The sequence below is a fragment of the Pteronotus mesoamericanus genome, unplaced genomic scaffold, assembly GCF_021234165.1.
Source record: "Pteronotus mesoamericanus isolate MK-2021 breed Mesoamerican mustached bat unplaced genomic scaffold, CSHL_Meso_final contig_90, whole genome shotgun sequence".
Taxonomy (NCBI): domain Eukaryota; kingdom Metazoa; phylum Chordata; class Mammalia; order Chiroptera; family Mormoopidae; genus Pteronotus; species Pteronotus mesoamericanus.
This window is the reverse complement of record NW_026555277.1, coordinates 35,328,831-35,347,382: the sequence shown is the minus strand read 5'-3', so window position 1 is coordinate 35,347,382 and position 18,552 is coordinate 35,328,831.

Sequence of the window (18,552 nt, the reverse complement as noted above, 5' to 3'; positions counted from 1 at the left end):
GATTGGCTGGTTTTCATATGAAAGGTATGATTGCAGGCTGGTCTTTTACCATCTCCAGGACTTGGCTAACCAGGGCAGGGGCAGTCCCACCAGAGTCAGCCAGGCTCCAAGTTATTAAAGCATCAGAAACAGAAACTAAAAAAACGTGGCTATTACACCAGTGCCTTATCCTCTTTAGAAAGTTTTGTTTAACCTCTCAAATCTCCAATAAAGTCTGGGACTGTAATGTTGTAAGCTACTCCAATTATTGAGAGCATTGCACCATTCCCCAGCCTGCCCACTCCCGTTCCTTGACCATCTTAGGTCAAGTTTTAAACATCCGTCTATATCAGGCCTATAATCATCACCACCACCGCCACCGCCATCCTCATTATCATCATCACAGAAAGGCCCTTAGAGGAGTAGCTGGAGTGAGAATCTCAAAGAGAGACTAGATGTAACTCTAAGAGAGTCAAAGGCAAAGACAGTATTGAAGAGATATGAAAGAGGAGAGAAAACAAAAGTCATGGCAAGAGCCAACAGAATAGAGAGGGAACCAGAAGTCCGTGTGAAGGTGTTTTCCTGTCTCTCAGACAAGGAATGTTTACTACATGTCTAACCTGGCTCAGTTGGCAGTGACCAGTAGTTGGTGGATGTGCAGTCAGGCTCCACTCCTGCATGCATGGCAGACTTGACCTTATTCGTGCCATCAGAAATCATAGCTCCTTTCCTCCTGGGACTCAGTAAAGATCCCAGAATCCTTCTCACCCTGGCATTTGGAGTTGCAACTTTAGGCCAATATAAATTGGGAGTCAGGATGTCACCTGAGAATGGTACACAGGTTCTTTACAAAAGACAAAAAAAAAAAAAAAAAGGCATTAAAACTTCTCTGAAATTCCACCTTTGCCTTACCAAACTTATCTTATCCCTTGACCTGATCTTTTTACTCATCTAATGCTGATGAACAGATTATAACTTGGCAGGGTGTTTGCCTTCCATCTCTGTCTCCTAGGTGAGGACCAATGTTTTGTTCAAGACTTAACATCTCTGCACCGCCTTCTCTGAGGTTTTAATACCACAACCTTTCCTTTTCCCCATTCCCATACTCCACTGCAGGATCGACATCTTTGTGGTGCCTCCACTCTACTTCTACAGAAGATTCTAGAAGCTTTCTAGTATGTCACTTATTTTCTTATCTGTCCTCCCCAATGGTAGAGAGCTCCAGGGCAGATATTGTCACATACATGTAGATATGTACACATATACATGTGTATTCACACACATACACATATGTATGTGGTATTTAGTTTTTATTGGCTGAATAACAATTTTATGTGGTTTTATAATTATTAGGGGTAGATTTATAAATATTTCCATTTTTCTCATTCTGTCCTATCTTCTTGCGATACTCACTAATTTAAGGTTTCCAATCACAAGTCTACCTTCTTTAATCCATGAAATAGCAAAAGATTAAAATTTAGTACATTTTATAGTTTACAAGGCATAATTTATAATGATGCTTTTAGGTAGCAGGGCAAGTATAATTCTACTATTTTGGAAATGCTTTAATGAGTGAATTTATGTTACTTTAAAAAAAAAGTTTATGAAGTTATTTTTTTTGTAAAACTACATGTTAGAAGAACTCCTAGGGAAAATAGCAAGAGAATTAAATGTTGCAAAGGCCTCTGTAAAACAAGTCATTAAGGCCACAATTAAAAAAATGTGACCAAGTCCCATCAAATTATTGTAGAAATAAAGATATATTCATGTATCTGGGTATATGCATGTATGTGAGAAATTAAGCTCCTAAGAATAACTCAGGGTACCCAAGCAGCAAACGCAGCTCTACTGGAAGAATGTTAACAAATAACCTGACAGTCTTAAAGTAGATGTCAGGTTACACAGAGATGAAACTACAACTAACCCCCTGGTCTAGCCTGTAGGCGTGCAAGGATGATGTAGCCCAGCAGGCCCTGAACAAAGAAGAAGGACGGATGATGCGAAAATGTAAGTAACCACCACATTTTTAATGAGAAAAGTTCATTTTGCTTTGAAAATACCATTGACCCATAAATTCCCTATATGTTAGATTTGGCCAGGTGGAGAAGGGTGAACTCTGCAGGAACATGTCAAATGAGGGTGAATGGGTGAACAATTTTAAACTCCTATGTGTTATTGGTAGTATTTGATCACTGACCAGAACGAATGCCTCATATTTAATCCATGGGCATGGCGTGACACATGCATGGGTCTGTCTCCCCGTCGGACCAGGGACAGCTCTCCCCTCCTGCTGCCATTGGGCTGCCTGCAGCCCTCTGTCTGCACAGATATTGGCAAGCAGGGACCTCCTGCTGAAGTTAGTTCAGCAGCCTTGTTTCTATAGCTTCTTCTGTGCTTTGTTTGCCCCTGCAGAGCCAGGCTTGCTGGGGGTAGTCGACAAGGAACAGAAAATGAATTATTTATATTTCGCCATCTCACAGAGGCTTCCCACTGGGTTGCTTTCTAGGAAAAAAATATTCCTGGCTAGCAGTCTCAGTGTGAGACCGCGTGCCAGGCCCAGCCCATTGTCTCCCTCTTCAACTGTCTGAAATATTACCCAGACAGAAATATCAGGCAGCTGGGTTTGATTATTGCCTTTTTATTTTTGTCCCTGTGAAAAAGGAATGCTTTCTATCATTCTGGACAAAACTTCACTTTCTTAGTGTTTAGTTGCTGTCAAAACAGCCCAGATGGCAGGTAAGGCAATAGTGCTGCCTCTAATAAGACCACCAGAATTCTTATTTGATGTTGTGTGTAAGTTTCCATTCAGAGCTTGTCTGTGGGGTGTTTGTCTTCATTTTCCTTGCAAACCAACTCCCAGCTGTCAGGATTATAGGCTGAGAGTTGAGACAGACCTTAGAGACTTATTTATTCCATTTTCTTCCTGCCCACCGTTCTAAATGGGTTAATCAGGGTGTGCACCATTCTTTCCAAAGAGAAACTTTATTTCCTGCAGAGCATGCTGAGCAGCCAGCCCTGAGTTGCTGTGTTCTTTACCACATGACCGCATTCTTCTCTGGAGACAGAGGCTGAAATCAGATGTAAGGATCTGACTCAAATGTAAAGCAAATCGTATGCTAATTGATGGTCAGTGAATATAGCCTAGTGCTAAAAGCTCAGTCACACCATGCATTTTATGGAATCATCAATTTCCTTTCTGCGTTTTTTTTTTTTTTTTTTTTGTGCTATACAACAAATCATATTGTCAGCAGTGGGAGCATAGAGAAGGACCATGATAGACGTGAGTGAGCGAAGTTCTGAGTAAGTTAACACTGTGAAGAAGCAGGAACTATGAATAAGCAGAGAATGGCTTTGAAGAGGAAGTCAAGTAGTAATAAGAAGAAGAGCAAGAGACAGAAAGAAATAGGCTGAGAGGATAACTGAGAGCTAAGTCAGGCTAGTGACACTAAAGTGTCACTAAAATCTGAGACTAAAATCCCCAGTCTCATGCTGGTGAGGTCCCTAGAGCTTCAGCAAATACAGAATAACCTTTCATTTCAGTTTCATTAGGTATGACCACACTGCAATTTCTACTCTTTAATATCTGCCTTTTTTTTTTTTTTACCTTATTGCCACAATTATCCTTATAACAAACATGATTTAGTCTCAGTAGAACTCTGTCTTGCCTAATCCAAAATAAGAATATTTTCTATAGCATCCCTGGGCAAAACTGTGTCCATATTCTGCTAAAACACGTGTAAGACTGGGAGTTCTACATCACAAACAAACCCACCTTATTTTTAGTCACTATAGAGAGTTGGTCTTAAGACCATTTTGTAAGAACCCAGCCCCTTCATGGCTTTAACATTCTTCTTGACCCACCCATTATTCTTGAACTCTGCTTCAAAGTAGCTTATTATTTCTTAGAGTTTCAACTTTCCTTTATGGAATTTGTTGAGAATCCACCTTAAGCTGTTTTCATCCTTCAATGTTATTTTCTACATTGGAATGCATCCCCTGGTGATCGACTCTATGAAGGAGGCCTGGTTCTTCTCTGCTGCTGATCGCGAGTGGATGCATCCTACCTTCTGATCCTAAGTTCTCCCTTCTAAGTTGTTTTATTTTACTTACTAGTTTTGTTTTATTTATCACCATGATGAAACTCTCTATATCCCAGCTATAAACTTATAATTTTATTACTTTAGACCTAGGCCTATGATCTTGAATCTTTAGTTAGATGAAGAATAAAATTTTGGAGGAAATTGGAACCTCTAGTCTTTCATTAAGTCTAAGTAGATATCTTGTGAAGAAATTGCCTTCCTCTTGCTGTGGTGAAAATATTTACTATATATGTTTTAATTTAAGCTCTGATTATTTAATGAAGTTATAAATCTAAAGACAACTCACAGAGGTGATGTTGGGGGAGTCTGTGTCTACCATGAGTTTGTGTTTTTAAATTAGACAACTTTTACATAATTCAAACAAGAGCCCGTAAAAGATGAAAACTAAGTCTGCCTGTGACCTCACTCACAGCGATATTCTGCCTCCCTTGCTTTGCTTCTGTCCCTGTTGTCTGTGTGCACTACCTTTCGGTTGCTACCTACCTCCAAAGCTTCTTGTATTCGTCTCCAACTTTTTTATGTCCCAAATTTGCCAACAGGTTTGGTTTTCCTGGGAACATGTCCCGCATTTTCTGGCTTGTCCTGTTCCTGGGTGCTCGGGGTAACCACCTGACACTCATTTACTTCCCTTTTTTTTCCCAGGAACTGAGAAACAATGAAAAGTTAAGTGTAACTGGTAACTTGAAGAATGTTCAATATGTTGTCATTGCTACTTTACAATGAGCTGCATATTTTGGGGAGTCACCAAGAGGCCAGGGATGTCTTAGAATAGAAAAGAGTTTGGGTTTTGATTTGTCTTTGACTTGTAAAACACTTAAATCAGATTAGTCCCCAGGAGGCAGAAAACAATAAGGTCCTTGCCAAGGGAGGCAACATGGTAAAGGCTCAGACAAGATATGAAAACAGAACAGAGGTGTGCTTGGCAGACATTCCTATTACCTACTGTAAAGATGTAAACTTATACCTTGTAAGTTTTACTTCAAAAAATTTTACTAGTTTCTTTGTGTGTGCATGTGTGTCTGTGTGTGTTTGCTTTTTGAGAAAGAGATATTAAAATATCTTTATAAAATTCCAGCCATAATCAGTTGAACTAAGAATAAAAGAAAGGCCTGTATTTCCATTTTGTTTTAAACAGTGATTATTTAAATTAATATTTGTGAGTGGCTACTATATATCATGACTATGCTAGCTAATAGTGTTAACAGGGTGAATAAGACAGATACAACTATTGCCCTCATGGGATTCATATTCTGCAAATGTCCTATAAGACAAGGAGAGTAGGGAAAGCCACATAAGGCAAAAGGACAGAGCATATAAAAGTGACCAAACCAGAAAGGGAAGTGACATTTTAGAGATTTAAATGGAGGGATCTGTACAATTCCCACTTGCTTCCTTTTCTATTAAGAGTTGGTTTTCTCAAGGGCCCTCTTCTTAGGGCCCTGAGAAGATTTTATTCAAAGTGATTCTCTTATAACCTTGAACCCCACCTGCTTTGTGCACAGAAGGTTTTGCAGCAATTCTAATGTAGGTTTCATCCAGTTGGTCTCTAACCTCTTTTCCCATCTCTGGATCCATTTCCATGAGCCTCTGTTACAGGTGAATGATATAGTCTTAGAATATTCTCTTTCCTCTTTGTAACTAATCTTAGTGGCCAGGTTCCTCTTTCTGAAAAATGTAAACAGTGATGTAAATGTGTAATTACCAGCTCTTTGCAAAAATGAAGTTTACACGTATATATAGTTATGTATATACAGGTTTATAAGTTTATTAAAATTTTACTGACATAAAATATGTGCACTTCAAATAATAGAATATACATACTCCTTATCATGAATTCCACATAGTACTGAATCTCACAGTATTTTTGTTGATTTTTGCTGAACTCTTTTATCCTTACCTGAACCGTTGTTGCAAATGATGAATGAGTGTAGTTGTAACATAAATGTTGCTCAGTATTTTTATTTACATTAACTAATAAGATGAAAGTTAAAAAATAAAGATGTATGTTGGAACTTTACGCATTTGTCAGTGATGTGTACAGCTTATTTTCTAAACTGGATAAAAGTGTTTTAATACTGGAAGATTATTTCCTCAAAGTTATGGACCTGACATATTTTACAAGTGTAATCGGCATCATTAACATTTTCTTATCACAACCTTAAGTCTAGATACTTAGCAAAACAATAAATCAAGCCCTGGCCCATATCATTTGCACATTTCCATGACGTGAATATTCCCACCATGGTTGATTTTAAGATATACACATGATGTCACTGAATATGGAGTTGGGGAGGGATGTATAGCAGCCCACCATTACATAGTATTTCCACCTTATAACTACAATAGCTATAAATAACCTCAAAAGTAAGTGTATATATATCTGTGTTTGTGTGTGTGCATGTGCGCGTGTGTGTATGTGCATAATGTTAGAATGTGGTAAAATCATTGAGTATTGGACTTTGAGAATTTATTAACTTTATTTTTAATATTACTTAATTACACATTTATATTAAAAATTTTAATGATGATTGTGGTTAACAATTAGTTTGCCAAATTCCTGGAAATGTAAGAACAAGCTGGCTCCAGCAAACAACCCAATGTAGCCCGTTGGTTTTAGAGGAGAGATCCCAGCCTTGATCCCCGAGAGCAGAACAAATATAAGAGTTCTGTAATCTGTGGTATGGCTTTGCTGTCATTATTACTAATTTACACTTTCATCCCTGTTTTGAGATTTGAGAATTTCCATTTGCAAACTGAGTAATTCTAGTCCAAACACTATGCAGACTTGGATATGCTTTCTTGGTTAGAAGCATTTTATCTTGCAATAGTTTCAGAAAGCAGGAAGAGTCGCTGGGTCCATTTTGCATACTCACAACTCCCTGCTGTGTGAATCTTGGTCCCTGAAGAAGTCCTTAAAGATTTGTCCCTTTAATGGGTGTAGAGGCCCCAATCTGGACTTGTGGCATATAGAGAGGCAGTACTAGCCTGGTTGAAGAAGAACGGTTTAGGCAGGAAAAGGAGAGGAGGAATAACGTCTCTCTGGCTAGTGTTAGAATTTTTGTAATTCTAGATTTCCTGAAAATGAGTGATAAAAGGATGAGCTGATCAACAGGCAGTTTTTGGGAGAGAATGTCACATTATTCATGTAATTGCAAGCCAGATGTCTGCTGAGGTTATGGGTCCCCCTGAACTTTAAAGTAATTGATTTAGGCTCCGTAACACAGAACCATGTGGAAAACTGCTGCAAAAGGAACTCAGCAATGCCAACACCTCAATTTTGGAAACCCATTTTGAACTCCTGACCTCTAGAAAGATTAAGACAATAAATATGCCTTGTTATAAGCCACTGAATATATGGTAATTTGTTGTAGACCAAGAGGAAATGAATACTCCCTCTTTTTCATCCTCAGGAATTTTATGAAGAAGGTTTTCCATAGAAACATAAAAGGCAGCATAAGATCCTTGAGGGGGCCAATTTCCAATCATTACAATTGAGAACATACCCAAAGTCCCTATAAAAAGACCCAGTCTGGCTTTACTGACTCTAGTTGGAGTTTACTTTCTGATCTCCCACATGGTAAATCAGAAGAGTAGCTCTTCATGGCACCTATGCATAACATCCTCCAAAGTCGCTAAAGTGGCCAGAAGGATTATCTTCCATCCTGGCCCAGACAGTGTGAGCAAAAACCTGGCTGTGCAGGCGCTTCTTCGAAAACTCAGCTGAGGCTGCTCTCTGGTGCCTGTGTGACAGCTCCATTAAAGGGGTGTGTCACACAGCCATTATCCAGTCACATCTTAAGTGCAGCCCGCTGGGCTCAAATACCACTTTGGGAAGCAACAAATAATTTTCTGTTATTGGCGAGGGTCGCTGCAAGTCGCCTTCTGCTCTGTGGCACTTGTTTCTATAGCCCGTTGCTGTTAGGAAATGAAAACGCAGCACTGAATGTTTAATTCCAAAATATACTTTCTCAAGAGGTATTTATTTGAGCTCCTTGGATTTCCCCCCCGCCCCAACCCTTGGCTACATGCTCTCTCAGCCTGAGGCATCCCTGCTACTGATCATTGAAGGCTGAAAGATGAAATGATTGTTTTCAAGGTGGGTAATCATAGGTCTTGGGCACTCTATCAAATAGCACCAGCAGCAGAGGGCAAGGGGGAAGGTGTCTTCGGTGCTCTGACAGCTGGAGGCTGGGGCTGCTATCTGTAGCAGGAACATCAATGTTCTCCTGCCTATTGGATACGAGTTTCCACATGAGCAATTTCAGGTACAGTCGAGAGGCTTGTTACACCTGTTGGGGAGATTGAAAAGATGCTTGATGACATTCAAATAGAGGTCAGAATTACAGTTCTGTCACTTCCTAGCTGCATATCCTAGGCGAGGTACCTCTCTGGAACCTCAGGGCCTTTGCCTGTTAAGAGTGATCATATCTTTCTTGGAAGGTTTTTATGAATAGCAGAGATAATGTGTGATGTAAAATGCCTAGCACACACCGTACTTGGCACAGGACTGGGCAGTTGCTCAGAAAATCTTGTGTCATTATTAGCAAATACTAAAATAACTTCTGCATTCCAGTTTCCTCTTCCATTGATTTTTGGCTTATTAGCTTCATTTTTCAGATACATACAGTAGATCTCAGTTTTAGTGACTTGCTCAGGTGGTGGGTAGTGTGCCCTTGGCCTTGTTAGGCCAGCATCATCTGGGAGCATGAGAGAAATGCACATTCTTGGGCCTTATCCATAAAGTCAGCCTCTCTGGGGATGGAGACCAGGAACTGATGCTTTAACATGCTCTCCAGAAAATTCTGAGATATGCTCAAGTTCACTATTTGAACTCATGATCCAGATCTCTTCCCACTATAGCATCTGCCTTCTCAGCTCCAGTTCCAAACTGAACCATCATCTTGGGCAACTTAATGTAATGCTAATCAGCTGGACACTTTGAGACCCATTTGGGATCTGCCTCTCTCCTTCCTGCTCAAACATAGGTGTAATCATGTGGAAGTAAAAATGCTGCTAACTAGCCCCAAACCAGGAAGTGTACTAGTTACAGAGGAAGGAGCACTGATAAGAATTTCTTTGTTTGATGTAACACTGAAAAGAAAGACCTGTGCCGCTGGCACAGTGCAGTGGGCATAATGGGAATGTGTGCTTCGGGCTCACTGCAGGTTGCCTGGCATTCGACAAGATGATTGAAGATAGCCAACCTCTCTGGTGGGTGGCAGTGGCGGGAAATGCTGTTGACTCACGGGCCTGATGTCGGATATTTAGACGACTAATTGATGTTCATAGCTCCATCTGCTTATTTCATCAAGCCTCCGAAACTTCCTCTTGGCCTTTACATTAAGGCCAATAACTTTGGAGATTACATGATAGTGATGGAGAGCCTGAGCTTGAAGTCAGGCAAGCTTGGGTTTAATCTTTTCTCTGAAACTCACAGGCATCATGATCCTGGGCCCAGGGTTTATCTTCTGAGCCTCACTGTCTCCATCTCTTTGGAAAAGGGGTCAGCTGACATTTTCTGAAACGCTTTGTCTCTGATAATGGCATTGGCAATGTCTCTCCCACCAACACATTCACTGTTCAGTTCCTTTTCACCAGAACCCCCTGCTCCTCTTATTGGGAACTCAGCAGTTCTGAGCAGAAATATGAGAGACATCAACTAGGATTTTCCCAAGGAGTTTCTAAATGTCTGGTGTCCTGCCTCATGGTTTACTGGCCATTTCTACTGCTGTTGGTCCTATGCCCACGTTAGTGTTCCACCTGTTCACAGGCTCTTGCTGTCTCTGATGGCTATGTGTCTGCTCCAAGCAATAGGGGGCTAGGATGGAGCCTAGAGATGTACTGTCCTTAGATTCTTTTCAGATTCTCCTTTTCTCTGATCCTGGGTCCCTGGTACCAGAGTCTGCAACATTTTGGAATCCAAGGAGGAATTTTTTCTTCCTTTCTTCCCCTCCCCCACCACACATCACAGAGCCGTAGCTGGCATGGGTATTCTTGTTTCAGCTATTCATTTGGAGGAAAGTATGACTAACTATGCCTACACTTATTGAAAAGAAAAATAGTTTAATTATAATGTCAGGATGCTAGATAATAACAGTGACAATAACTATATTTACAGGGTTCATTATGTACCAGGCACAGGTATTGGAAGTCTTTTCTTTCCAATGACAAATTCATTAGTTAAGATTAAGTGCGATTCCGCATTAAGCACATAAAAACCAAATGACCAAAAAGAGAGAACATTCAGATATCCAGACCAGCTATTAGGATGAGGATGGAAACATTAAGGTCAGGGAAGGAGTGGGAAGAGGTTGGAGGAGAATAAATTGCATGGTTGGAAACTCTGATACATGCTGGGCCAACGTCTGAGTGAGAGGGTTCTGGGAGGACCGAGGGCAGAGAATAGGAAAGCTACACTTACCGTTAGCGAATGCTTAATATGTGATGTGCATTTTCTCTACAAAATTTCATTTAATTCTCCCCTAACAATACGACCTTAGTTAGCTTGGGCTGCTGTAACAGAACACCACAGACTGAGTGGCTTAAACAACAGACATTTATTTCTCCCCATTCTGGTGGCTGGAAGTCTAAGACCGGGGCGCCAGCATGGCTGGGTTCTGGCGCGGGCCCTCTTCCCGGCTTGTAGACGGCTGCCTTCTCACTGTGTGCTCACATGGCCTTTCCTTGGTGCCTGTGTGTGGGGACAGAGAAATCTCTCTTCCTCTTTTTATGAGGCCACCAATCCAATCAGGTTAGGATCTCACTCTTATGACTCATTTAACCTTAATTATCTTCTTAAAACCCTATCTCTAAGTACAATCATATTAGGGATTACAGCTTTAATATATATTTTATTTGAGGGACACAACTCAGTCCATAGCAAACACTATGAGCAAGGTATTATTAATTTTAGTTTATAGATGAGAAAATTAATGCTTAGAGAAAGTGATAACGTGTCCATGGCCCCTCATATGGTAAAACGGAGTTCAAACTCAGAACCTCTGATGCCTAAGCCTTCCTCCATCCTAGGCTACTTGGAGGATGGCGCTGGCAGGACCATGGGAGGCCTCTTTGGTGCTGGGGGCTGAGTTAGGCCTCCTGGACTTGCTCCTCTGTTAACCTTTCCCAACAGGGAATGGCTTCTCAGGTGAGGAATTTGGAAATGTGTATTTCCTCTCTTCCTTTTCTTCTGCCTGTCTCATCAACATTTATTATTAGATTAATGGTTCAAGTAGATAGATGTCCCGTCACTTTGTAGAGAAATAGGCAGGCCCTGGAGATACCGGCTGGACTTCTGTGATTTTCTCCTGTCTGCCAACGAGAATGAGCCTTTTACTCTTTCTCTTTTGCCCAATGCTGCCAGGATTGTTAATGAAGCCTGCATCTCTCTGGTGGCAGTGGTGGCCATCTGCCCTCTGGACCGTCTATCTGGTTGTCCGGAAGTAACCTCTCATTGTCTATGGCAATAAACCCAAGCCGGGAGTCTCTGTGACAGAAAACTTTGACCATGTCAGCTGTTTTCTTCATCATGTGTCTTTGCAGCAGCTTTTGCCATGCCAGGGATATGGTGGGGGATAACTTCTTTCTTTATACATTTAGCTTGGAAATATGCACATGAGCATTACTCACCTTGTCAGGAAGAATCAGCTCTTCCTTGAGTAAAAGAGGATGAGAAGGCCCCATGGCCGCATTCTTCAGGGCTGGGCACTGGGTGCTGGGTGTAGACAGGCAGGCATAGAAAACTAATGATACAACCGCAAATAAACCCTTAAAAAGAGAAACATAAAATGCAAATTAAGTAAAGGAATACAACGTCATTTCCCTATAACAGACTGGCAAAGGTTTTTTGTTTGTGTTTTGAACACCAAAATATTCAGTTTTGGAGAGATGGCAATGACATGCCCCCTGCATTGATTTCTACAGCTTCTCTGGAGGGCAACGTGGCATCATGGAAAGTCTGCCAAAGGCACCTATGCTTTGGAATAAGTGGGTCCGTGTTCCAGAACATATTTTAAGAAAATAATCCTGCATCAGCACAAAGATTTTGCTATGAGGCAGTCATTGTAACATTTATAAAAGTGAAAATAGGTAAAACTAAATGCTAGTAATTGCATAGTTAAGTAATTTATGGTACATTAATGTAATGCAATAGTATTTGAACATAGAGAATCTGATATGTTAAATATTTGTTGACATAGAAAGATACTTCGGATGCACTTTAAATTTTAAAAAAGGTTACAAGTCAGCATATACAGTATTATTTATTGCCCATGCTCTATATATTATATATTTAAAGATTAGAAAAGTATATACTTAAGTTGTTCATCAGCAGTATATAGGTATATGATTGCAGTTTTCTGTGATTTCCCATAGTTTTATTAAACATTATTTAAAAAACGATATAGTAAACAGGTCTCATTTTTTCTAACAGAGAAAAATGTTTATTTTAAAGTTACAGAAAAAACAGTGGCTTAGAAATTCGACGGAAGGCCAGGCGCAGGTGTGAAATCCAGCCGTAGCTCGGCCCGTCACCGTCCGCCGCTCGCCTCTCGCCTCTCGCCTGCCCGGCTCCCGCTCTGTCCCTCCTGCACGGCTCGCTCCTTTCCTCCGCCCTCTGCTGCGCTGCACAGCTGTTGCACATGAAATTTTAGAAACTTTTTGATAAATTGTCTATAGCTTGGAAGTAAGAAGGAGGCATTTACTATGATTGGAACTATAAAAAAGAAACAATTGATCTTTATTTGTATCACAAAAAGCCAGAATTTTTAACTCCTTTGGATACAGTAGAAAATCATAACTAACATCCAAACTCAGGCCAGTATCCACAACCAGTCATTTTATAAATTATATTTTTACCTTGACTGGTAGCCCTATGCTTATATGCTTATATATACAAGGATCTTTAACTTATCAATGAAAATATCCTTACTTCGCCAACATCTTTGAAATGAATTTTATTTTTTTCTTCAGAAACAAGTCTTAAAATGTTTTGAGGTAACAATTCCAATTAAAGCACATATTCCTCTCTTAAAATTTTAGTTTTGAGAATAGAAATTTTAAATCAAGCATATTTCACAAGCTGACTTTTGCTTATTTAAAATATAAATTATTGTGATGAACTAAGTGACAGAAAATTGTTTGAATTTCATCCCTGACATTTTCTATTATTGCATTTACTTAAAAACATTTCTGCGCCTCTAAAGAATAAGACAAGACTCAGTTTTTCAATAAGAGTGTTGTGTGGTTTCTTGTCACTTCTATTTTCTCATCTGGAATTAATTTAAATGAGTATCAGCCTCCCTCTCTACAGAATTTAATCTAGTTGTGCTCACTGAAGTTACCTGGACTAATTTCATTATGTGGTCATTGCCACTACGGTGCATCTCAATGTGGGCAGCTGAATTCTCAGTCCTGACATGGTCCCCGGCATGTGCCAGTCTGACACACGTGCTCTGCCCAGTTCAGCTGGACCTTGTGCTGTGATGGAACTGTAGTTCTTACCACATGATTTCTGTCCACGATGGTCCTGGTCCTGTAAGTCAGTCAGATGCTTCAACTGATTCAAAATAGCCCTGGTCCCATATTCCGAGACCTGCCTCCCCTACTCCCTCTTCGTGCCATCTCTCACTTCTCTACCTCAACTCTCATCCGCTGGCTCTTAGAGTTCAGGATTTGTATTTGGTTGTGAATCAAATGCTAAGCAGACCTTCATTAAGAGATGTTACTGTGAATAAGCTTAGAGGTAACAATCTTGGGAAATGGCTGCAACTCTCCCTCCCCTTCCCCATCCCATGGTAGACATTGCTAATTAAACATAGTACTCTTATTCTGCGGAGCCTGCATGGAGGCTTAGATTATTCCTAGTACAGTTTCTTAAGCAATCATTACCAATGGAGTGGGTGAGACAACTGAGACAAAATCAGCTTGTCATTTCTGGCTAGCTAGCTCTTCTTGGTTTGGACAGCTGCTGGTTTAATATTCTCCCCAAGTTTAGAGCCTAGCACAGGCCGCTTAGTTGGTGCCTCAGCCCCTTCCTAGAGGGTGGATATCTTTGATTAATTTGAACTTGTGATTTTAAAACAAAAGTTTCCAGATCTCACATCCTTTATTCAAAAGTTTCCTTGGTGCTTCAGAGCATACGTTGTCAAATGAAATTGTCAGCTCTTGAAACATCTACTCCTTCACTCCCAAGTTCATTTTGCTTTCACGTTTTATTGATTGGAAATGTCCCACACCAAATATTGTGCTGTCACAATGGGGCACACACATAAACATGGTATAGTCAGTTCATTCAGGAAGTAAATACCTATAGGTGGGATATCAGAAATTATCACAACATGAAACAGAATAAGACATGCATGTAGAAAGGGAGACTGAGCATTGTAGAAGCCCAGAGAGAGATCAGTTTTCACCAACTTTGGGGATGTTGACCATGGAGAGAGTAGCAATTGAGAGGCAAGTTAGCTCTGCTGATTATGAGGTGTGCGACCTTGGATGGTCATTCCCTCTCTCTAAGCCTCAGGTTACTCAACTACAAAGTAAGGCTAATATTGGTCACTCTGTGTAGAAGACTGTGGCAAGCATTAGACGAAGATGAGAAAATAAAGAGAAATCAAGCTGGAACATTGTAAGTGCCCAATAAATGTTAACTCTCCGAATGCCCAGATTTGGACTTGAAGAAGAAAGGAAAGTAAACTTCTGTTTACAGGTGCAGCCGACCCTGTTCCTGCCATTTCCACCTTCACAGTCCATCCCCATTTAGAAACAGGAGCCAGAGTGCTCATGGCAGTAGTAGGAGAGGAAGAGGAGGAGGGAGTCGAAGGAAGCTCGCAGTGGTTAAGGATCAAGGAAGAAGATCAGTTTTCTGGAGGGCTGCACTTCCCTTTTCGGTGGTTGAGGTGTAGTGGCTGAGAGAGAGTCTTTTGAAAGGGGTCTGTGATCTGGTCTGGCATTGCAGGTGTGATGGTTTTAAAGTATATGCTACTTAAACCCCAAAAGGCCTCTTGACAAACATTCGTCTCCACCCAGTTGATCATAATGGCCAAGTGCCCTCTGTGACCTGAGACCCTCAGAGTCATCTCTACATTAATTTCCATCTAAATCCATCTCTCCCCCCTGCTCCTAGACCAGGTGACCTACTCTCGGCCTTGCATATCTCACAAGGATGATACAAGGATCTGATGCCATGGAAACAATTTTGGTGTTTTAATTCAGTAGTTCTCAGTCCTGGCTGCACATCAGAATCCCTGACAAGTCAGGGGCTCCTCCCTGCAGGATTTTGATATAATTTAGCTAAGAAAAGACCCTGACCTCAGTCGTTTTGAAAGCTCCCCAGATGTTTCTTAATGCTCAGTCAAGGTTGAGTACCACTAATTTAATTGAACAAATTTTGAGAGGAAAACCTCAGCCATAATTTGCCTATTAATTCTAACATGTAAAAAGAGAAAACTGTAGGAGAAAAAAAAGAGTTCTTATTTGTTACAGAAAAATGTTTGCCTTTTAAAATAGCTAAGCTAAAAAGGCAGTGTTCATGACCAAGACTTTATGCATAAATAGACAGCTTTTGTCAGAAGGCTTGTCATGTTATTGAAGGCATTGTATCAGGATATAGAAGCTCCCATGGTTTAAAAATTGTTTTAAGATTAGAAATTTGGAGGAATTTGTGTTGAATTATGAAATTAAAACACGGTCTCAGTTTAGCAAAAGTAATTTCTCCATGAGTTATTGCTGAATATTGTCTTTACACATTAAATCTTGGCCACCATCAAAGGGAAATTGAACAGTTTTGTGGGTTTTTAAAGACATAGGCTTGGCCCTGGGGACACACATAAGCAAACAGCTCAGACTTGACTAAAAGGGGACAAGAGAGACAGATTATCTATATATTTTGACCTGTTGACTTTACAGAAGTGTAAACAAAGGGCCAGGCAGTTGGAAAACTTATGTAAGAATGAAAAGCTGTGGCTTAGCTTTTACCTTCTGGTCCATTTTTTCATGTTGCTGAATTAAACATTTAATCTCCATTGAGTATTTCTTATGTGCTAGATGCTAGCAGGAATCCTTGTAATAAAACTGGAAAACAAGATAGCAGCTTAGACACAAAAATTAAAGAAACCCAGGTAATAACTAGGACTCTCACCCATTCTCATAGCTCACAATCTTATTTTGGATACAACAGATGCATGGTCTGGGCAGGGCCAATGACAAGATCAGAGATGTTAAGTCGCCCGGGCTATTGACTACTGATAAAGAGGGATAGGATCAAAGCCTTGGTGGATTTGAACCTGAGGGTCAAAGTTAAATGGCACCAGCAATTGCAAAGATAGAGGAATAGAGCTTGACAGCTTAGTCCTATGTAAAGTCAGAAAGCACCTCTACCTCACCTTAATAAAACAAGCTTATGAGTGAAACACCTCCAACCTCTTCCCGAAGTAAGGCAGCCAGGCAACCTCCTCAAGGAAGAAAGTTGTTAAATATAATACAGAATACCAGTTAAATTTGTTTCAGATACACAACAAATGCTTTTTAAGGTATAAGTGTGTCTCATATTGGCTTCAAATACTTAAGCTAAAAGAAGAATTTGTTGTATATTTGAAATTCAGATTTAACTGGGTACCTTCTACTTGTATTTTCTAAATCTAGTAATCCTATCTGGGAAACTCTGTTTAGTTTCCTTTCTTCTGGTTTCACATAGTATTTCTTATTTTGGGCCACTATTAGCTACACATCCTTCCCTCTTCATCCATTTGATTGTTTAGGGATAGGCCTGTAGAAGGAAGGCTGGAATAGGGCAGCTCTCAGGAAAAGCTGATCAGAAAGACGATGAATGGAACACCTGAATTTGAGCCCAAGAGTGTGCCTGGTTCAGGACAAACTCTTCCTGCTTTGGGGAAAGCAAGTCCATGCACAGCTGACACTGGTTTTGCATAAAGATATTTCTGGGGCTGCTCTAACTTCTGTTATTCAGGGCCAGCCTCTCTATTCTGTACTTTCTAGAAGCACAATGAAGCAGTTTGTGATGCCTTCCCTCCCTGTGGTGGGTCTGGGCCTGGGCTGTTAGGCCAGCAGAGTTGAGAGGCACATCTTCTGTGACTGCTCTAGAAATGTCCACAGGCTCTGTCTGCCTGCTGTAGCTCAGAGCTGCAAATCATTGAATCAGATCCTGCAGGGGGTCTTGAGTACATAGGTTTCCTTTGACTTTGTACTCTTGCTGTGTGAAAATGTCAGAAATTGATAAATTTTATAAAAGGGAACTGGAGACAAAAAAAAAAAATAGGAACCTTGAATGCTGATTTATTCCCATTGTCATGAGCAATTCGTGATTCACCTGCATGTTGATACCTCCCGGAAAGCCTATGTCATGCCTCCATTTGTGATGTTCAGAAATCAATTCTGGCTTTTCACTCCATGAGTGCAAGTACAGGGTTCATGGAGTTGACTGGCATTATCTGGGGACAAAGATAAAAATGTTAGTCCCTTATGTGAGTATAGAATGTAACAATTTAATGTATATAAAGCACCTAGCAGAGTGCTTGGCTTCAGTCAATGGTAGCTGAAGGTCACTAAGGATTTTTAGGTACACCAGGTACACAGGAGGCAGGACCCTATGAGAATGAGTAACTCAAGTTCATGTAGTTGTTATAAGGCAAAGCTACAACTCAGCCATGCTGATTCTTAATCCCATAACTGTTTTGTCTCAACAGTGAGGGATCCTACATCTCCTGGGTGATCGACCCTGTGGCCTTCCTTGTCAATGAGAGGACTACATTTGGAAACCATTCTTATAGATTCACAGGCACAGATGTTCAGTCTGGCTGTGCTGGGCACATAGGCGTCTCCTAGTTCTCTGCTTCCCACATCTGCTCTCCCTGTCCTTTCACCAACCACTGTGAAGGAATGCTATGAAATCAGTCAATATTTGGAAACCACAGCTTTTACTGTAAGGTGTTAAGCTGAGGAGTCTCGTGGACACAAGAGTGAGTCTCCCATACTTAGTTCATCATATGGCCTCTTTTCTGTCATGTCACATCTTAGTTGTTCGTCCTGAAGACTAAGAATGGAGCATCAATAATTAAAGGTACAATCACAGCTGAAGCTTCCGTTAGTTATTTTTCTCCAACCCTGACATTTTATGAGTCAACAAAGCCAAAGCCATCAATATGAAGCAGATTATTTTTAGCAGTTTTTTAACCAATGTGCTCTAGCTTTAAATTAAACATTGACGTCGGTTATTATTAAAATTCTGAAAATTCTAGGCAGAGAGGAGCCCATGTTAGCACAGTAAATGTTGGGTTTTTATTACCTTGTTTTGAAAAACATCAACTCACTTGCTGTTCTCACCAAATACAATGGCGTAAAACTAATGGGCTGTGAATTTGCTAAGGATTAGTTGTTCAAGGTCAGAGCCTGAATGTGTGGGTATAGTTTGCATGGTTGAATATTATTGTGGACTTTAACCTTTTTCGATTCACAG